The sequence below is a fragment of the Homalodisca vitripennis genome, chromosome 4 (genome assembly GCF_021130785.1).
Source record: "Homalodisca vitripennis isolate AUS2020 chromosome 4, UT_GWSS_2.1, whole genome shotgun sequence".
NCBI classification, from domain to species: domain Eukaryota; kingdom Metazoa; phylum Arthropoda; class Insecta; order Hemiptera; family Cicadellidae; genus Homalodisca; species Homalodisca vitripennis.
The window spans coordinates 151,568,665-151,592,322 of NC_060210.1; the positions used below are offsets into that span (position 1 = coordinate 151,568,665).

The window sequence follows — 23,658 nt, forward strand, 5'->3', positions numbered from 1 at the left end:
AAAAGTGTTCTAAATGGGATATCCACGAGTTGTGTGAAAACTTGTGAATGGTATATTCATTAAATAGAATAATTCAGGATATTATAATGCAGTGTTGTATTATCTCAGTTAGTAAAGAATGAAATCTCTAAATTTCAAATTTAAATCATTTTAATTTTATGCTAAAGAAATTACTTATATATAATATGATAAAAGAAACTGAGAATAACTCTTAATCGGGCACTGAGGAATAAATGTAATTAAGTTGTAAATCCGTGAAAAAGTATTAGTTAATACCTACAAAGAAAGTTGTTGGTCAAAGGAAATAGGCTCGGTCTGAAAAGGTCTTGTCTGTGAGTTTGTGTGTGCCTGCGTAGGATTGTCCGCACACTATCTGGAGAGCTGGGTGACATACATAGCGGAGAGATTTAGCACTAAAGTTGGTCTATTGAATATTAGGGCACAGCTGGAAGTCGGGACTTGTGACTCCACCCTCCCTATACAGGAAGTGTGATGACAGTGCGCGTTTGTTCCTACTTTATTTCGAGAACGGTTTAGCTTATATAGAAATTATTTAGCTCCAAAGTTAGGCTCTAAGTTTCATTTACTAGACACAGTCGCAATTCATTATATTTCGTTTTATCCCTCATAACAAAAGATGATGTTATGAGTAAGAAGCGTTTAATAATTTTTCTTTTCAATTTGACGTGAGTATATATTTTGTTGATTAGGTCAACTAGGCACACTTTTTTATGGCTTCAGAATAATCTCTGACCGAAAGTAAAACATGAAAGCCAGAAATAGATGCTTTTTCATAGGAATCGCCTTTTCAGACTTAGGCTGTATATGTTATCGGAAATACATTAGACCGAATGTCGATTACAAAAGCCAAAAATAGACGCTTTTTAATCGGAATTGGCTTTTAAAACCTAGTAAATAGTATATGTTATCGGGAATATCTTAGACAGAATGTCATTTACAAAATCCAATAATAGAAAATTCTTCGTCGGCATTGGCTTAACATACAAAGCTAGTATTTTTATGTTATTTGAAATACCTTAGACCGAATGTCAATTAAAAAGCCAAAAATATACGCTTTTCCGTCGGAATTTGGAATATCGGTATATGGAATCGGAATATTGGACTAAATTCACAATATGTTTTATAAACATACGTTAGAGATGCTTCTTACAAGGAGAATCACGTATACCGAACACGGTGAAAATTAACCAAATAATGTTATTATTTTTCTAATCACCACATTGTTAATTTTATACCCACTAAATTTTCCTAACTTTACAATTAGTACATTGAAAACGAGCAATGGTGCGTCACGATGAATAGCAAATATAAATTCTGCGAAGCCTTGGAAGTTAGTTGTACTAGAGTGTTTGAAGTGAGTCTACTGTTTCAAGTTCACAAGTGACCGCAAGCTTCTTGGTGGCTACCGGCAAATACTTGTAGAGAACTTGCCGTCTCAACTTCTTCATCAGTGACGAGTCTTGTGGGTATAGGTATGTCTCAACTTGTGAGATTCCCAGGACACTCACCCTCTATATGAAGGTTGGTGAATTCCAATTTGTAGAATAGCTGGTCCGTTACATCGAATCGAAGACATGGCTTTTATCGTGTTCACAAATGGTGGTATAAAAATCAGTCTTTTAATATATGTTTAAGGATATATATTTCTGGACGTATCTGAATAATCCGACCGTTAAGATGTGTTAAATGGCCACCTAGACTCTAGAGAAAGGCTCCAGATATGAAGGGTGCAATTGACGTTGTAACAATAAGAAATCAAGTAGGTCCTCAAATGAAGATACAATTGGGTATACTACGAAATGTCATAAAAACTAATTAAGTATAGAACTTTGTATAGGACTAAAAACGTGATTTGCTAAAAAATAGATTTATGGCGACAAATTAAAATAGTAAACGTATGATCAATATCATTTCAAGTTGAATTCTGACCCATATTGTAATGCATTTTAAGTTAAAATTTAAAATATCTATTTTCACACAAGCTCTGTTTATTTTATTAGCAGTAGTGTTTTTATTCTTAATTTTAGTTTTTGGGGATTCACAATTTTCAAGCGTTAATAAAAATATTTAATATTGTTACACCGGCTTATTATTAAATCCGATGAAGGAATTTGAAAGTGCAAATAACGTTTTAAGTGCTACTCAAATAATATTATTACGTGCACTACTGTATGCTTACAACGTAATTTATAATTTAATATGATATTATTATAATTTATATCATATATTTCCAATCTATCTCAATATATTCCTGTCGATATTGTTATCTACTCAATCCTCAATTTGAAAAAATTTGCTGTTCGATATGTAATTTTATCATTGTTTTACACCTGCGTTATTTTGTACATTTTGTATTGTACATCAGGATATTTAGTAATAATTTTCATCTGATCATTTTGTATTATTTAGTTATTTATTAGTTGTTAATAAGATTAGTACTCATAAATATTTGTTATTCTTTAAACTATTGACGTAAGTGATTTTTTTCTTCACTAGTTAATTGTAAAAATCTATATTGTAAGCATTTGAAATTAATTTCCTTCATATATTTGAACTTTTTTATAACTAACTCGTGTTGTGTTTTCCAGATAGGCAGTTGTTTGAAATGTAAGTACGCTATGATGATCTTTGATGCATTAGATTATATTCCTTGTTTTGTGGTAGTAAAATATCCATTAAGCCATATGCCGGCTACCAAACAACATAGTATTTTAAATTCATCTTAGAACAATGAATATATTTTTGTAGTAAATATTCTTTTTAATTTATGCATGTAACAGAGCATGATATACTGTTATTATTAATGTAACAAGGCAACTTTTTTAATCGTTTGGAAAATGTAAAAAGTATTTGAAAGTGCAGAACAGCTAGAAATTGTATTCTTAATATCCTTGATGTTAATGCTACCACTTATTATAGACAATAGACTTTCACTCTCTCAAAGTTATTATTAACATGCCCGTTTGATGATTCTGTACCATCACAGTTTAAAGTTAGTTTTAAATTAATAAAAAAATAACCTTTGTTTATTAAATGAACAACCTATTTTTTCACAGATATAATTAAAAAAATATTATGAATATTATTAATGTGTAATATTTACACGTAGTAAACCAGGTAAACCTCTTTTATTACCTGATTGTACAGTTTTCTGGTTTCCACAGGTGATCCAAAAATCATGTTGCAACAGGTTACTGCAGTCGCATTTTCCGTTCTCTCTCTCTCTCCCTCCCTCCCTCCCTCCTCCCTCTCTATACAATGTCTGTATAATTTAATAAAGATAACAATATTACATGGTTTCGCAGTTTTGGTTTCATTTCACACGATCCGTTACACGACATGTGATGGAAATATTTACAAACTTCTGCTTAAACTTAAGAATATCTGTTTAATTTTAATGAAATTTTGATTTATATATCATTTCCTATTTAGTTAAGGTGCTAAATGATTGGCTGCTTGGATTTACAACATTCCACTTTTTTTATATCTTCATTTATTAACTACTTATGAATGTGTTTGCAAAATCGTGTTAGTTCCAGTAGTTTTGGTTTTAGTAAAATATCTATTCTGCCAAAGATTCTAGATTGAAAGACTTTTAAGACTTACTATGTGCTTTCAATTCTCTAAATAGAAAGAAATTTAAAATGGTACCTAAGCTAATGAATTATATAGTAAAATTATACAAAACACATTTACTATTTCCGGTTAATCCAAAAATGGAGTTTTCAAGATCGGTGGAGTGTAGCCTGGAGATGTTTTCGAAATATATATTAACCAGAGACCCTAACAATGCCTATGTCAAATTTAAATATAATGGGCCAGAAGTTTTTACGTGATTGCGTAAGAGACACGAACCATATACATACACAATTCCAAAGAAGTTTTAAATGTAAATTTTTTTTGTAATAGTGTAGGTAACCATAAGCTGAACGTTAAAAATGTTATGTCTACAACTTAATATTATTTAAAACTTTAAAACTGACTTCCCATCACGTTGATGTCGACTCACAATTTGATGCGGGCGTCAGCATCTTGGTTCGACGTTGCAGCTAATTCGGAAAAAGTGAAAATTAGTACACTATAAATTTAAAAATCGAAGTTGAAATAAGAGACTCGGTTGAAGTTAAACTCGCCTAAAATAAAATCACGACGGTATTGGCCATTTATCTAGACAACTTAAGATTAATGTCAACTTGGTATCGTCCGGACATAACCACACTATTATCAACATTAATCTGCCAAATGAAACATTAACCAAGGTAAGTTACTTTATTATTTACAACTTTACTTTATATTCCATTCAAAATTAAATGTCTCGCATGGAAGCGATAATTTGTAATACGAAAGTATAAATTTTACTTACGGACAAAGCGCGTGAGATGTTGCTCGGCAGCTACAAAGTCCATGAGAGAACAATTAATACGTGTGCTAATTAGATTATTATTAATCCGCCAAGATTTTTGTTCCATGAACATCGGATGTAACTCATATTAACCAATAAGAAGTAACAGGGTTGTGAAATATATATTATATAAAATACAACTAAATAACGGTACAATATTACAAAAGATATGAACAGTCGTGTTACGGAATCAAGTAAAAATTTGCCCTAAGGAGAATGTTTCTCGGAAACAGAGGAAGTCTCTTGGTAAAAATAGTTCTTTTCTTCCCTTGACCGTCTACAAACTCTCAAGGGAGTAATATATGTCGGCGGATACAGCGGGAACACCATTGAGCTTGCCCTGTCTTTCCTTTATTTACAGCTTTACTAAATAAGTCTCTCCTCCGACACAAATTACCTAATCTTGGTAACTTTACTTGTTTTATGTTGCTTTTTCATTATATAGTGACCTAAGTTTAATGTTATTGAAGGGTAGTTTACCTTTAATGTGATATTTTTAAACCAATTAACAACTATTATATATATTAAACTTATTATAGGAGCAACTTTTTGATTACATTTACTAGGAACGTTATAACGGCTGTAATTTAATAAACTATAATGGGAACATTTACTCGTAGCTTACTAGTCCAAGACTAATTAAATACAGTTGCACAAAGTGCATAACTAAGTATAGAATTATTTGATTCAAGTAAAAATGGTTACCCCTCAAAATGTACACAGATAAATATGACGAATTCTCTTGTTGATTTCCCTTATGCCAGCTATTTACATAATGAATGGGGAATACATATTTGAATTTTTTTTTCATGACAGTATTATTATATGTTGTTTTATCTTTATTAAAAGCATTTGCTGTAAAAGTTAACAATGTTACTACAGGATTGGTCAGTTTTCAACTACGAGGTACACGTTATCAATATTCTTTACATCATTTATGCATTGACTCAGTTATACTGTTATAAAACTGTGACGGCAACTTTAGACATTTATTTTCTTACTCATCGCGACTTTATTAAAAGCCAAGACTAAAGCTGAAATAACACGATTACATTTTTATTCGATTATAATAATTAACTTTGTGTGAACATCGCGCCGCCTCAAGATTATGCGTTTAATTTATGCATTAATTCCTAATCAGTCTTTAATGTGACAAACTTAATATTTTGTCTCTATTGTCAAAACATCCCCTTAGTAATACAATTTCTCACTTTCCGTGGATATCATTGAATGAATTGTGGGTTTATACTAACCTAACAATATGTGGGATGTGTGGGTTGTATACTAACAGTTTACTAAAATTTATATTTTGTAAGTTCTGAATTATAACGCAGTTCCACAGGCTTGTTGGTACTGAACTGTAATTTATGAACTTTATATTTTATTAGTTTCTTAAGATCTTGTAATACGTACTTTAGTGCTAATTGTATTAAGATAAATTTAAATTAGTTATGCACCTCTAAATACTAATTATAATGGTACATTTTTAAGTACTTTCCATTTAGACATGTATTCCTCTTTGAAATTTGTTATCATAAACAAAAACCAATAATTATACGAATAAAAAGTACGTCCACAGAATTTATATTTATTTTAACAAAGGAATATCCATAACATTAGAAAACTAGTTCTGTTTATAAAAATTGGTAAGTAATGTTCAAAATAATAACAATAAAGTTTCACGTACAATAACAGATACATACCTATACAATAATGAACAGCCATATATGTTCTATTCTTAGTATATTTAGATAATGGAATATACCTATATACTGTAATATGGAGTGAACCTTAAACTAAATTGGTTGAAGCTTTTAGCAATATTTGTTTCAATGTATTTAACACTTTGTTTATTGTAAATCATATGTACCAATGAATTGCCATTATAAATCGTGAATAAATAAAATAACGTTCAATTATTTTCGATTATTGTTAATATATTCAGGTTTTTATTTAATGACAACAGTATATATGAAATACAATAAAACCTTTGCATATCGGAATTATTTTCCCTACAGTTGTGTAGTGACAACCTTATAAGTTTAATTATTTACTTATCATCCTCCCGGCATGGTACGCCTTTAAGTGGTTTTTTTATATTATTTCAATTCCTTTATTTTAGACGGATTTTGAGAGAAAACTCTGTCATATACAAAACCCTTGAAAAAGTGCGCTGTATTGCAGTTAGTTCGATCTGCTTTTTCATTTCCTCATGTGAGACTGTGGCCGATACCCCTTATGTAATCTTCTTTAAGTTTATTACTCTTATCATTACTCTTATTATACTCTTATTATTACTCTTAAGTCAACTATCTGTTCAATTTTAAATATTGTAATCCTCCGAATGTAAAATGTCGATGTTAAACGGAGTATTTAGCCATTCGTACATTTAACATATTCCTCTGCATGGATTCCAGTGTAATTAAATATCCATTACTCTTTCTTACAAGTTGATAGGGGCAAAATAAGATAACTATACAAGACTCATGTTATTGAATGAGGTAGTGTAGTTAGCTCAATCACTGCTTCTGTCAAATAGTTGCATTATTTTGAACTTATTTAAAGAACTGCATCCCGAACGTCTGTACAATTACTCCTGTACAGTTGTTAGCTCACTTAGTCGTTCGTCGCAATATTACTAAAGTGTAACATAATCTGTAGTTTACGGAAACACATGTTGTCCAGAAAGATCAGCAGTAGCTAATTTTTTGCTCGATTAGTAACCAGGATAATCCTCTCTTGCAAAGCAGAACATAAATGAATGATTTTGGATCGTCGTGTGCAGAATGGAATTGTTTTGGTGGTGGGGGGGATGGAAGGGGAGTTCTTCTGTAGCAACTTGTCCGTGCATTAATTGTCAGTGGCCCGTACCGTCTCTGCCTCTGACGTAGACTAAATCCGTTTAACCCCTGATTTCTGAATCCGTTAACATGAATAGGATAATGTATTCAGAGACATGGAATATCTTTGAAATCGTGTATATCAATATAAACTTGATATATATCCGGAATCGTGTAGTTTCCAAAAAGCACTATCTTATACCTAACATTGAATCCGATGGTTCTTTTCGTAGTGATCCAAAAGCGGTATGAATCATTTAAACATTTGAGCTTTGATAAATTTAAAGCCACATATTTTACATAGTTTTTTAAAGGTTAATATAGTGTCCTCAATCACAAATACATTACACCTCAATTGTTAAAACCTAATGGAAAACGAGGAAACAAAACTAATTAAACTTATTAAAACATTGAACTAAAACAATAAAACACTATTATAAATAAATAATAATTTAATAGTACTTAGTCAATCTCGCTAAAATGGAGTGTTATTTAACAGTTAATGTGTTTTATGACTTATATGTAATCTGATGTTAGTGAAATTAGTGGATGTGTGGCTTTTATTATTTTTTTTTTATAGCATTTTAATGTAAGCTACTATTTTTCATTGTAAATAAAGTACCATTCTAAATGTCTATTTATATTTATTCTTCATCATTATATGTAACTGGTTTTGTTGTTGTTTTCCTTTGGTTTCCATCATCCAAATTAGGTCACAACTTTTAGTTGTATCTATTTACTCAATTTTAAAGGCTGATGTCATGGGTGAAATTTATACTACTTTAGAATTTTTTTTCTTTTCAAATTTTGCTAACATGTAAACATGACTAAGAAACACAAGATGAATTGAAAGAAAACTAATCAGATTGTTATGTTTATTAAAAAGGAATGTTTTTTTTTATTTAGATGTTTTAGCTAATATGATAGTGTAATCGTTTATTCCAAACAATAAACGAGGAAAAACAAACATGATGTTGTACAAGAAAGTGCGCAAGGGCGTAAAGCTCAAGTCGCTAACTCTTACATTCTTTGAATTACGTAAATATTTGTAAAAAATAATCTTCAATATGTTTATAAACCGTAGCAAAATTGTCTTCTCTTCGCGCGGTTGCTTGATATTCTATCAAGGCAACAGTTACCCAGTTATTACTATACATTTTATTCTATTAACGTTTAAACAAAAACTAACAAAACTTAGAAATAAAAACTAATATTCAAAACACCTATTGATTGTATAGAATGTTTTCTTTTTTTTAAATATTGGAGGTGCAAAAGCTATCAAATAAGTAATTTATCTATAAGTGCACACACAGAACGTAGTCAGCCATTTAAGCTATTAAAAAAATGCTTATTTGAGTAATAAAATTAGTTTTCACAAAGTAATAACGGATTGTTTGAATATGTATATAAGTTTTAACATAAAAAAGTAATATATTTAATATGACTGCTGAAAGCAGATCTACTACAACGAAAAATTAATATTTATATTTTGAAATTAAATACCAAAAATACTCATACTTCAAAAACCCCTCTTTATATCACTGTCGAGTCTTGTAAATTTTGTTGTTATTTTCAAGCTGACATAAATCAATATTAAAATTGGTCAAAAATGGTAAAAAAGCTGGAATAATATTAAAAAAACTTTGGACCATATCAATCAATCATACTTAATTAAAAATATTACGTAATTATATTCATAAAAGGGAAGTTTAGTACTTCATGTACGCTATTACCCACATTAGAAGAGTAATGACTAGTTGTAGCCCTGGCCAACAGCGTAAATCCCAGTTTACGGCGGTTGTGAATCTCCACCTTTATATGCTTCTCACCTTGTTACTTATAGATAACGAGAGCGTTAACTTTGTGACCTGTTTGTTTGACCTGTACCTTAGGGCTTGTACAGATTTAGTACGGGATTTAAATCTGTAAAAATTATTTGAAATATGTATGGTTCTAAACCTGCATAAAATAACATTCTCTAGTAATATTAAATATATATATTAAAATATTATAAATTTACATAATCGTAAACAAATCGACCCATAAATGTTCGTAACATATCTTGTGTTATATTTCACGATGACATGCATATGTACGTATTTAACGTTATTAAGTGCTTATTCCATTTATGTTACCATAATATGTTTTAGACATGTATAATAATAAAATAATATATTTTGCTCATCACCCGAATTTCAAAACGTCAGATCCAGAAAACAACCCAATTTGCTCTACTGTATGTACATATTACAGATCGCTAAAGTGGGTGTAAATATTATAATATAATTATTATATATGCACAATAAACATATTGTAAATGGTTTGAAAAAGCTGTTTTTTAAGTTATATACAATTTATGAACTGTAATCTAACTTAATAGGAATAGTATTAATGTGTTCACTTATAACAACAGGTGAAAGGTTAATACACATTAAAAATTAGGAGGTAAAAGAGTGGTTCATATTTTCGTACAGAGAACATAATCCAGAAGGGTGTAATGTTCACAGTTAACGAGTTTGGACACATAACTGTTTCACTATACTGGCTGTCTTGCAAATTGATTTTTTTTCTGGATCTGACGTTTTGAAACTCGGGTGATGCGAAAAATATATTATTTTATCATAGAAAGTACCCCACCTATTAACTTTCCTATGATTGGAGATGGAGTGATTTCCTTTGGGTTGTATATGTGACGAACTAAAGAGTATGTTATGTATGAAAACTTTTTACTCCCTCCCCCCAAATGGGGAATTTGGAGGTTAGTCCTATTAAAAATAGGAACCTCTAGCAAGTGATACTTCATTTTTAAGGTATTATAAAAAGAAGAAGAATTGTGTAAACTAGAGGTCTCTAATGTTGTTAATCTATCAAATTTGGTGGCCAATTAAAGTTTGAATTTTTATCAAACCTCTACAGTTTAAGTTACATTTAAAGTTATTGTAAGGCAGATATAACTTTTACTCACTACTTTTTTTCAGAACTTACGACACGAAATCATAAAAAGATTATTACAAGAATCAACAAACATCAACAACCATGATTAACATAACATTTTAGGGTTTGTTTTGCCTGACCCTAGCCCATTAGTAAATCCTGGGAATACCAAAAGTTTTGCCCTGTCGTGTCTTACTAGTCACTATAATATTTGAGACACAGTCAGCGCAAGTGCATACAGAATAACACATTTAAATAAAATGTAGAGTAAAACATTTCAGAAAATACTAGAACTCTTCTTCTTTGAGAGCAGTAAACTTCCACAAACTTAGGTAATGATAAACTTGTAAGTGCGGGAGGGCGGTTTATTAACAACGTTGAGCTCTCAGAGTGTACTTTGTTGTAATATTCAACTTAGAGGTATGCTAAAGAAGAGGTTATAAACCAGAATCTTAAATATTCAAGAATATTTATTATTCAAGATCGTGAAGTAAAATAATTTAAAAATAATGTATATTGAATAGTGTACGATGTATGTATACAAACCAACTACGTAATTTTCCTCACCAATTGGTGTAGCAGATTTAAAACTTGTGTACCCTTTTTCAGTGAAAATTAGTAAAGAGTTTTGGATTAATAATGGAGGTGTTTATTAATATTTTTGTTTTGAAAAAAATTAACTTTGTAAAACATTTTTCACCAACCAATTAAACAACACGTACGATAAAAAGAAGGGCTGGTGTTGGTAGCCCACTAGATATATTTTCCACTTCCGACGTTTGCGATTTCTCCTGAATACGCTAAACTTTTGTCTCTATTCTAAGTAATTTATTTCAATTCGAAAAGCAGTGGAAGCCATTATGAATCATAGTAATGATTGATTTTTTATATATTTCCAATGGTTAAAAACAAATTACTGCAAATTAGTTAATAAGTTAACATTGCTAAATAATGTGGTGTCAAGGACTCGTAGAAAAAGTCTATGTGGTGCAGTAATATACAATCTTGTATTTGTCAATCATTGCTGTATCATTGGGCTGTTACATATGTAGGAAGTGGATACCATCGTCCTCGCAAAGAGAGTCCTTGATCGCGCGCCGAAAGAATTTTAAATCTGATTTTCTCAAAAAGAGATGGGCAATCAAGGATTCAGTTTACAAGCTGATGCAAGAACAGGATATTATACTGTAGATGAATCGTCTTGATTCATGGCATGGTAAGTTTAGTAGTGAAGAAATCTCATATAGTGGAGCTTAAAGTTACTTAAATCCGAGGCGCACCCACACGAGTCTCAGAACCTTCTCTGGACTCCTTAGATAGTATCCCTCAAGTACTGCCGATGATTGGGCCATGCCAACACTCCAAATGGCGCCTGACCAGACAAACATAAATTGTCCTCAAGGCACGTTCGTCTAAAAACATCCTCAGAAACTCTAAAAAAGAAAGCAATTAATTTGAATATTTTGTGAACCATGGGCTTGGAGATGGTTATACAATCACAGTCTATCGTGCATGCTGACAAAGACTATGTGAATCATCCTCATTGATTAATCACATCTGTGGTAGGTCACGTTTGTGCGATTCAGTCACACAGATGCACTCTGTTGTCGATGACAATTCATCACCAACACACTGGAATCAGTGTTCCAATTATCCATACACAGACATTCGGTCCTCGTTGACATACATATGTCACCGTTTAGAAACACCACACCTCAATAATGTTATCCCTCACTCGTTCCTGTTTCACAGTTGGATTTTGATTCATCAGTCTTGCCGACACTGTGCTATTCATTCATACACAGGCACTCGGTTGTCGATGACATAACTCGTCACCACTTCCACATTACCACACTCAAGTCAGAATATCCCTCACCCGCTCTGGTCACTCGAACCACCATATCTCAAAGTTGCTGCCACCGTGTCGGATACGGGATAAAGCCGCTTGGTGCGGCCGCTTAAAGCTATATATTAGTTTGTATTGGCAATTAAAGGTAGTTTAAGACCATCTCCAGCGTATACTTAGACCTGAGTAAGGCATTTGATTGCCTTGGTCACGATCTCATTTTGGTTAAATTAAAAAGCCTAGGCATTATAAAAACAGCCCTAAAATGGTTCGAAAGCTACCTGAAAGGACGGACCCAAGTAGTAGAGGTGAAGAAAAATGAACATGGGCAAACAAGTACTGTGCGATCAGATCCAATACCAACAAGAAGAGGCGTACCACAAGGATCAGTCTTAGGGCCAGTACTATTTATTTTATTTACAAATGACCTACCAAAGTACATGACACCATACAGTGAAACAATTATGTATGCTGATGACACTGTGCTCTTATTAGCCAGTAATAATAACGAACATTTGGAAATTGACACATACATATCTGTCAACATGGCACAACAATACTGCATGAGTAATGACCTTGTTTTTAATCAAAATAAAACTAAACAGATGTATTTTGGAAGAAATAGAAAGGACTCAACAGCACTCCCTGATCTTCAGAATGTAAACATGCTGAAACACCTAGGTGTAACACTTGATAGTGATTTATCATGGAAAAATCATGTAGACAATCTGTGCAAAAAACTAAGCTCTGCCATATTTGCCATAAAAAGAACCTCAGCAGTCAGTTCACCAGAAGCTTCAAAAATAGCATACCATGCCCTTTTCCAAAGCCACTTACAATATGGAATAGTTGTTTGGGGGGGAACTTCAAATGCCAACCTGCAGCGCCTACTGAAATTGCAAAAGAGGGCTCTCAGAATAATGACTGGTCAAGGCCCAAGAGAAAGTTGTAGAAATACATTCAAGGATTTGAAGATTCTTACAGTTATTTCCATTTACATATTGGAAACTGTTCTCTTTTGTGTTACTAGAGACCTAACAAGGCATAGAGATCTGCATGGACACAACACAAGACATGCAGGCAACTTCCACCTTCCGGCACACAGAACAGCCACCTATGCAAAAAAACCATCTTATGCTGGAATCAAGATATATAACACACTGCCTGAAGACTTGAAGACCAACAGCCCACAGAACCTGAAGAAGGAACTCCGGACCTGGCTCCAGGAAAGACCCTTCTACAGCATGGAAGAGTTCTTCAATTGGAGGGACAATGCATGAAGACCCAACTCATGAGGAAGAAGATATTTTTTGTCTTTAAACTTGACATGTATTCTAATCTTGATGATTATGAATAAAGAATTTCTGATTTCTGATTTCTGATTTAAAACAGTTTTTGTTGGTGAATTGGTTTTCAGTTATCGAGTCAAATCGTAAGATAACTATTATGAACTCAGAAATGAATTAATATATTAACCACATTAAGAGAATGTATATCGACATTTAAATTAGTAATTATATAATCAGGCCGTATGATCCACGATATGTCTATTTTAATTTAGTACAACGGTTAAATATTTTTAACTCCAAAAAAATTATTATAAACGTAGTTATTTCCTGCAGTAATTATTTATTAAACATACTTCAAATATTGTACATTCTCCGCGTAAAGTGTTTTTCTATGTAACTGAAATATACACCTAGTACTACTGTAAATTTCTACAATTCCCCACAGAAAACCAACAGAATTTTGTTTTTTTGTGTGTTGTGTAGTGTTTCACAGTAAGTATTTAAAAAAAGCGACATATAAGAATTGTTTTTGTCAGCTAACTTTACACAGCTTGTACAACTCAAGCAGAAATGTCTACAAAGGTGCGAACACAATTCCCACACGTGAAATAGATTAATCATGTTTTATCAGTCAATCCAAACCGATTGACTGACTATTTGCAGGGATTTTCCTTTCCTCAGCAAATCACTGTGGTAAATATAAGAACAATAATGTAACGAGTGTTCTCAAGAGGTATCAAAATGTAAAAGTTTAATTATGGAAAAAGCGAGATCATTAAACGGGCAAAAAATGAAGATATCTTACGATTAGACACCACATTTATTATTTGTCGTTTAGTAATAACCCATGCAATGTTTTTGTTTTTAAATGCTCTAATTCTATTGGCTATACGGCTTATACGAGTTTGTATTTATAACTAATAGGCCTTATACGTCACAAAAGCGTGAAAAATTATTGATCTAAATCCCCCAAAATCTGAACGAATAGTTGTCTTTGTACAATTACGTTTAGTGATGTAAGAAGTCCAGTTGAGTTTTAAGCAAACACAGTAGAGAGCAGCACTACTCAAGTGGAAGACTTGGCTCTGACGAGTAGGTCTACTATATATTACCACGGTCTGTGTCTTATAAAACTAACAATATTTTTATTAATGGAAGAGGAAACACAAAACAATAAAATATAAATATGTATAGAATGCAACTATAAAGTGAAATAACAGGATTCGTAGTAAGTTTCATTGATAGACAAGAGTTTTGTTCAGGGTAAAACCAAGATTAATATTTCGGGGCTTAAACAAAACAAATTAGGCTTCGAGAGCTGTACACTTTTACAAACTTGGATAACGATGGACTTGTAATGCAGGAAGAGCTTTTAGTGAATTTTCTTATAAGAAATTTTGCTATCTAGTTCTCTCTATATCTATCTCAGGCTCTGCAATAAAGTTCAACTTCAGTTTGTTTACTGTGATCAACTAGGAATGATCGCAGTATTCCTGCGTACCAGTCAAGGTATTACATATTACTAAATTGTTTCTGAAGTCTTCTGGCAATTAACAAAGTTTCAATTCTAACATTTTTCTACGTGTGCGATACATTATTACAAGCAATGTAAGTACGAGAAACACGTTGAGCGCAGTTTCGGAAATTCGTCTTAATTTAATTGTCTTTATTTATATGCAGCTGTTTTGCAAATGTTTATTTATCAAGTTTATTTTGCTATTTTGTCCCTAAAAGGCAAAAAGGTCCTCTACCTCAAAATGGAATGAGATACATAATGAAACTAAAGGACCTAAGATACGTATTGGTATATTTTATTTTTTGGATACTTCGTAGTTGTAGTAATGTCTACATTTTCCTTTCTAGTAAAGCTCATAAACATAAAGCTCCTGTTTCGGGAACAGGTAATCTTTAAAGGTTTGTTAAATATTTCCTTTGTCATTTTGCTAAGTTTGCAATACATTAAAGTACAAAGTAAATAGTTTACCATCAACTAGTCATTTAATCTGAGGACCTTTTCCAATAGAATGTTTGTTAACACTATAGCTTTAATTTTTGATGTTGATGTTTAGCTTTTACTCTTCCAATGAACTTCTACACCAATTTTCATGAATCTCTTTCAGAACATAGTATTTCGTTGTTTCCAGTATCATTGTTATCGTAGTGATGTCATCTGTTTTTGTCTTAGACACTTGTGGCTGTTTTTAATTGTACGTCAAGATAAATAATTAAGATATTCTCATAATTTTTTAAAAATCTGTACAAAAGGCCCACTGGCGTAAACAATGTCTCTACAGACCGATAAGATAGAAAGTATTTCAAATTCACCATCATGTAACATAGCAGCACATAAAGAATGAATGGACTGTAGATCACCGAATAATAGTTTTGCTTGGCCCAAATAATAACGTTTTGTAAATAATGGTCTCCTCTTCTTATCAGAAATGTCTTGTATTGGAACATAATACGTTATAATATAATATTAAGATTATATTTTATACTCTATAATTAAGTAAGTTTACAACAACTCTTGGAAACCTGTTACTAGAAAGTATCTTATTTATAGTCGTATTTGCAATCATTACCACACTTTATAAATTAAAAATTATTGTTATTTTGTAAAATTGAAACTGTTACTTTTTAGTTGTTTAACATTATTTGTATCACAATTGTCTGGCGATTAATTATATTTCATAGCGTATAAAGATTTGAGTTTTACAACATGAATATTTTCAAATCAGGAATGGTGTATATAAACAAGTTCCAGGTAAACAAATCCAGTCTCGGCTATCAACAAGCATCAATGTTTAGCACTGCCGTGTTTGTTCACGTAATGGCATCTTTCTTATATCTACCATTACGATATCACGTATGATAAAGAATCTAACACGCGAGTTATAGATTATTATATTAGTTTGGGGACTATAACTGCTTTGGATATATTACAGTACAATTATAAAACTATTGAGATCAAATAGTAAAAATACACTGTACACGCAAATTGAGGTGTAATTCATTAACTTATTTTAAAGTGTATACATAAAAAATACCCTCTCGTATTATGACACTTTTCTATTATGACCTTTATAAAAAATTGAGATTTTATTTAAAGAAGGTATCGACTAAAAATGAGTACCATACATTATGATATCTCTTTTATCTTTTACTCTAACAAATAATGTGGTATAGTTTGAACGATAAATTGAATTTTCAAAATTAGTTAAATTTTGGATGTTAGGATTATTTTTGGCAATAATGTGAATAAGTTTCAAGACATTTTGTTATCCCGATTTTTGCAATTGACAGTTTTTTACCGCATCTATAGATCAAAAGTAGTTTAGTTCAAAAATTGGCCGCCCAGAAAAATAATTTGATATTGCGTACCTTCACTTCCCTATTTGGTGCAACAGTCAATACGTGGCTCTGAGTAATCTATTGAATAATATTTATGTTAAGATAAGACTGAATTATTTTTATATTCTTGTATTATATAAGGTTTGGATACACTAGCCGATTTTACTTAAAATAATTCAGTTTTTAACCATAATGGGGTTAAAAAAATATATTGTTATTTAAATAATAGAATTTTTAAAATTATTAAGTGCAATTAAATTATTAGCTGTCCTATGAATTTCAGGCTACGATATATCAAATTTTGGAGTTGTTATACATTTGATTAGACTATTTCTACATCTATGTGGAATATTGTAAGCACAATCTCTCAGAGGTATATTACAAATATGGCATTATTAAAAACAGTAACAATAAATCTAAATACTGTGGTCAAGAAAGCGAAGAGTTTGATTCACTTGCTTTATGTAGTACATCTGGAAGGTATAATTCAAATGGCTTTGAAAGGGTTGAGGTAATCTCTGACGGAAGACTTAATACATTTATTCATGAATTCATTGGCGTTTTAATGAAAGTTTGCAGCCAGTCTCAGGCTTATGTATAATGCGGTTTGCAGTCAGCTTAGTTTCAGGGTGAACCTTGTAACTTGTACATAGCCTCTATACATCTTAGGTGTTACGAAATAAGTTATTTTGTATGTGTAGTCCTTAATACCTGAGTGACATAGCAAATAACTTATTGCGTAATTAATATCGGTATAATGAAAAAATATATATAAATCAGCTACCATCAAAGAATGCTTCATGTATAATTTATTTTACTTTAACTATTACACATTATATTTTAACATAATTATATTAAAATAATATTCACGTACAGCTGTAAAGAATGAAGTAAAAAATAAATTGAAGTAAAGATGTCTTTACCAGGCGAAGAGTGTCTCGCATATTACTCATTAGAATAAGTTATACGGTTATGGATACTAAGAGACGACAATTCCATAATGTTGAGAGATGTATGCTTTCAAGTTCCCTGCTTCAATTACTCAGAACATGCTCCCTTCGTCACGGCAAATCTAATGGAACTTATATTGCTAAACTTTTCATAATTACATAATAACTTGCATGATGACTGAATCATTCCTCTACAATGTTTTCCATTGTCCTAAGCATGTAAACTGATGTATGCTACATTCTGCGTTTGTTTGTTATTTGCGATGGTAGTTTTGAAAGAATGATAGGATTTCGGACATTTGGCATCGTTGTACGAGTATTTAACTAAAAGCATAACACCATGTTTCAAGGATTGAAATCCATCCACTTCCTCTGGTGTAAAACTTAACACATAAACATACACTTAAAGACTAAATAAATGTGACAATGGAATGCCACTTAAAATAATTTGTATCATACCTGACTGGCACACCAACATCCTGGTCCGGTCTGGAGAAAGAGAACCCATGCGTTGTCTCTTCACAGAAGTCAGGAGCACAAATAACCCGTCACACACACACCAGCGAAAGTGGAACACTATGCAGTTAATTTAATCGTCTTTGGCTATCGTATAACGTATTATTATCCGTTTTGTAATGCTACTACTTATGTTTTTAAATAAACAAATGCCATCTAAAATCAATGTTTTGATTGCAACATTACCGGAAACGAACAGGAAGAGGTAATAACTGTCGAGCAAGGAGTGATATTAAGGATCCTGATTCCCGCAACACTGTCCGATTTTAATTAATCAAACTCCCACACAAGGCTTGGCTGAACCCACATCTCCGCAGCTCTACGATCACCCAAACTGTAATCAGGCTGTTGATGTAAAAAGTACATGTTATGTTTCATAAATGAAAAATATAAGGGGTATCTTTTTTAAATGCTCATATGCGTTGTTGTAAACTAATGTTGGTCTAGGAGCAGATAGCCAATTTTCATTACACGCACATTAAAAATTTTAAGTCGACAGAGTAAAAGTTCCTAAGAAATAAATGGATTGTAAGCAGAATTTGTTTAGGCTTAAACATATAAAATAATAAGAATGAAATGTTCTGAAATCTGACATACTTCTTATTTTCTATGATAAAGGTAAATAACGGTAAAATACTAACATGTTAACACATGCACGTGCTTATATTTTTCAATTTATTTCTATTCGTATATATATTTTAATAAACATTAATTTCAATGTTTATTGAAATTAAATAAGGCTATGGCCATTTATACAATTTAACGTAAATAAAAGTCGTTTTACAGGTATTTGGTCTTCCGATCATATTTTAGTTTGATTATTAAAACGCATATGTGACAGATAAGGCCAAATACAAAATAATTGAATCGGAAAAAGTAAGCGCTCTGTGGTGTAATGGTAGCACATTCACCCGGCAAGTGAGAGATCCGGGTTCGACTCCCGGCGGAGCAAGTACTTTTTGTGATTCAGTGTTTATTAAAATTAAATAAGGCTATTGCCATTCATACAATTTAATGTAAATAAAAGCCGTTTGACAGGTATTTGGTCTTCCGATCATATGTTAGTTTTCTTATTTAAACGCATATGTGACAGATACGTCCAAATACAAAATAATTCAATCGGAAAAAGTAAGCGCTCTGTGGTGTAATGGTAGCACATTCACCCGGCAAGTGAGAGATCCGGGTTCGACTCCCGGCGGAGGAAGTACTTTTTGTGACTCAGTGTTTATTGAAATTAAATAAGGCTATTGCCATTTATACAATTTAATATATATGTACATATTAGTAGAATTTAAAATTCATTATTATTTGTATACTTACCAAATATGAGAATGTGGGTAATATTTATTACGGCATAACTTTTTAGATTTGTACATATAACTGATATATGAACTGCTTTGATATGACAAGGAAGACAGCAACTCTGTTGGAAGTACGTACTTTATCTTGAACTATTGATGAAGGGGTTGGAACAACTGGACAAGTTGAACAGCTGGCAGGTATTTGTCAATCAACCGCAGTACGGGAAAGTTCAGTAGAGTTCAAAGTCAACACTAGAGACTGCAAAGGTCCTTTCACAGTTTAATGTTTCATAGCCTCCCTTTGGCTACTTGTGTAACTAGATACGAACAGGAAGGTTGTGCAGAACAAAAATATTGTACAATATTGTATAGCAATGTAAATAGCATAGGAATAACAATATATAAGCTTCTATATCACATGTCTAGAATATTATATTTATGTTGTTCGGATATTTATATATATCAACCTAAGCTTACCCCAACTTCCAGTAATAGGGCCTGCCCTTGTACCTTAAACAAGATCCAAGATCTGCCTAATACTAGCGAATTCATCAACTGGATGTGAGGTTCCAAACAGAATTTTTCTCATAGCCTCAAACAATAATTCAAAATAATATTTGGTGGTTTCCTCCGGCTCATTACATATTCGACACTAAAGAATTTCACTAGTGAGTTCTAAGGTGTGCAAGTGTTTCCTGAATCTACCGTGACCAGTAATAAGGGAAATTACCTGTATCAAAAGTTCTTTGTTTAGTTCCATCAGACAGTTGTGATGTGAACTAGATATGGGTGCTTCCAATCAACTTTTTATCACATCGTACCCATAGACACTCTGCAATTGATGACAGTGCTTATCTCTAAATTCTTTCCTAATAGCTTGGTGGGCGACTTGCTTATTATACCACAAAATTTTACAGTTCCAAGAAAATATTTTTTAGCCATATTTCACTAATTTTGCTTCGCAAGTTCATTGGCCCTAAACTCGGTATGTTTAGGAAGTCAGCTGAGATATATTGAATTATAATTAGGTAGAACGGATAGTATTTCCATACCAGCCTTGAAGTAAATTCTGTCGAGTCCAGGGCCGTTATATAGTACTATTATTTGTTTATTGACATAATTCACAGTCAATACTATATTACCTTAAGCATTTATTTCAGTTTAAAATACTGTTCATGCTATCCCAGACATTTGTTGAGAGCTGTTTAGGAAAATGAAATTCATACCCAATAGTCACATCTGTTCCTTACCAAGGAACCATCCGTGTACCAAACTACTAGATCACCTTCTTTATTACACTTTATTCCCTCCTTCATTCTTCAGTCCTCCCGGTATCGGATGGTTACGACAAAGGGTTTGTTACATACAGACTCTTTTGTCATAGTGCCTGATGTCATACATAATAGTGCATCGCTTTGGCAATAGGCCAGTGGCCGGTAATAATCGAGCTTGCCCTCCAGTGAACTGTAGCTTTCATGCGAGACACATTGACTAACAATCAAAAACCATCAATTCGTATATCTAGTACTTACTATTGTATTACTATACTTATTATTATAGAATGGTTAAGAGATTCAAAAGTTAAATAATATTTTTACTGGTTTATATGTCAGGATTTTCCTTGTAGGAGAGTAGATTTTGGTGCGAAAAAATAAAATTTCTGATATTACAATTGGGTATTCCGTCTCCATGCACCGGTTAAGAAAACATATACGAACCCATAAATCTCTATGGAGAACTTTTTTGTTAAACCCGTATACTTTCAGCCTTTGTAATTATCTTCCCGTCTAAAGTATATCTATTGTCGTCAAAATGAATTTGCCTTTACTACATGAAGATAATATATGTACATACAAAACAGTCATTTTGATATACTCCTACAAACTTTTTATCAACGGGCGGTCTGATACTGTTTATTCCGACCGAAGAAATTACACTTCAAATCTAATTTATTTACGGTCCCACAGTAAAATTTGCCTAGTTAACCTGATATAGAAAATACATACCCGTATACATGTTGGGGACTGAAACTCTATTTCGGTACATACAGTGCCTACTTTGATACCTTGCAATCTACTTGCAGTCTAGTATATCTTCACTGCCATAAGATTAGTTTAATTTGTTGCATCAAATAAGAAAATAAATACATAGTATATAAGTTGGCCTCGGAAACCAACTTAGATTAAAAAACGTGTACTTCCAGTGTATGATATTGCTGGTGCTATAATAATTTTTTTGAGTAACGTTCCTATCACAGAATGTATGTACACGTAAGTTTACAAAGACTTCTTCGGTCAAAAATCATATGCTTCTATTGCCGGTGTTCTGTTGCCGGTATAAAGGTATACAATCTTTAAAAAGAATTTGGAGATAATCGTGAACACATAAAAGAACGTGCTTGTTTTATACTAATATGAATTTTTGTATTGCCTGCATGAAATTAATAAAAAATGTTCTTCCTTAAACAAAATTGAAAAACTTGGAATAACTACGACAAAATGTAAATTAGTGGAATCTGACTTTTCTTGCTCTGGTAATCATGTGGGTAATCTTACGTATAAGCGAGATAACCGAAGATCACATGACAAAGGCGTTGCTACTGCAAGTGACTACGGTGATATCACTGTGTGTTGGCGACATCCTCTTTGTATCATCACACATGAGAGATTACCTCTAAGACAGAACTGACACCCTTTTCATTGTGCTGCGACTGGTCTCTGCATAAGTTACTTAGCTCCTCAGGTGCTTTGGGTAGGGGAAATTCCTTCCATACAGCATACTACACATTTTTAATTATAGTATTTAAATTGGAATGTATTACCCTCTTTGGACCTACTTTTGCATTTAAATAACGTTTTTACTAAAATCGATATAAACTTTTTCTCGGAAAGAAGTAGATCGTCAGCAATAATATTTCAGTAGAGGTTACAATAGAAGACTACTTAAAGTACGAAACTTTAGTTTTTCTATTATTATATTTTTGTTTGTGCTATCCACTTAAAACTGACCATCGCACACACAGTACATAATAGTTATATCATTATGATAAATCGAGATAAAGACCGAAAGTCGCCATTTTAAGATCCTGTATATGGATATCTTACGCTAATTCAACAATTCTGTATGTGTCTAACAGTTGGTTTAAAGTGTACAATCAAAGAAATATATGATCTGAGAAAAATTATCATTTCATATGCTTAAACATTTTTTTTCCCTCGCCCTTCACAAAAACTAGCTTGGCCGTCAGCTGCGGTATATGTCTTTTTCAGGGTAAATTTCTGTATGGATTAAAAAAAACTCGTGTACTTATACAATGAATTTCGACTCTCGGTCCTGGACTAAGAGATCAAAATCTTTCTAATTGGTTAGGCATGAAGTAAAAAATGTTATTCTATGATTTCGTCGAGAAAATTGTGAGGTGTTATTAATAATACATTTATAAAATTTTAATTTATAAGGCAGCGGCCCAATTTCAATAGCATTTTTTAGTATTTTCTTCAATGTAATTAGATTTGGTCAAGGAAGGCTGTACAGAAGCTTAGTGTACAACATGTTGTAAGTAACAACTTACTGTTTGCATGAATTTTTGTGAAATTTTGTAGTTCAGCAAGTTTACTAATATTTAAAATGTGAGTACTTCATGCCGTCAGGAAGTGGGTGGTTTAGTGATGAAAAACTAGGCATTTTAATAATTATAGATTGACATGCATATGTTTTTAAAATGATATTTGGGTGACCGTTTTCTCTTATAAAATATTTGGTTAGGCTAATGTTTTTAAGGCCCCTGGACGGAGAACTGAGGTAAGATAGCAGTTCATTATAAGTAAAAACTTCTTGGTATTATTTTCAATAGTTTCAGTATTCTATTAGATTTTATACTGCTTCTATTACATAATATTACTCTAAATTTCTAAAATAAGTCTTTAATAAAGGGATAAAATCGTTTTGTAAATACATAGGTAGACTAATATGAGACCTAATAATTAATTTTATGTTGTCAACTAAAAAGGTGCTTAGTTTTCTACAACGCTTGGCGGTTTCACTGCCTTTAAAGGAGTATTTAAACTTCTGAAGGAGTTTTCAAACACTTGTTGCCCAAGTGTATATAATACGTTTCAATCCTTATTACCCAATATTTAAAGATATTTCGCGATAAGACGAGTACAATTTTAAGTTTTCCGCGAATTGTTCTGCCTGGTTAAAATTTA

At 32.1% G+C, this 23,658-nt stretch overlaps 1 protein-coding gene across 1 annotated transcript in view; it reads left to right on the plus strand.

The window, feature by feature from the left end:
• Window positions 1-2,609: 2,609 nt before the first annotated feature.
• LOC124360343 (alpha-mannosidase 2) overlaps window positions 2,610-23,658 on the plus strand; it is a 130,562-nt gene continuing 109,513 nt past the window's right edge. Inside the window, exon 1 of the mRNA XM_046813893.1 lies at window positions 2,610-2,628. The gene's annotated coding sequence lies outside the window, so the exon portion shown is untranslated. The remainder of the gene's footprint in view (window positions 2,629-23,658) is intronic.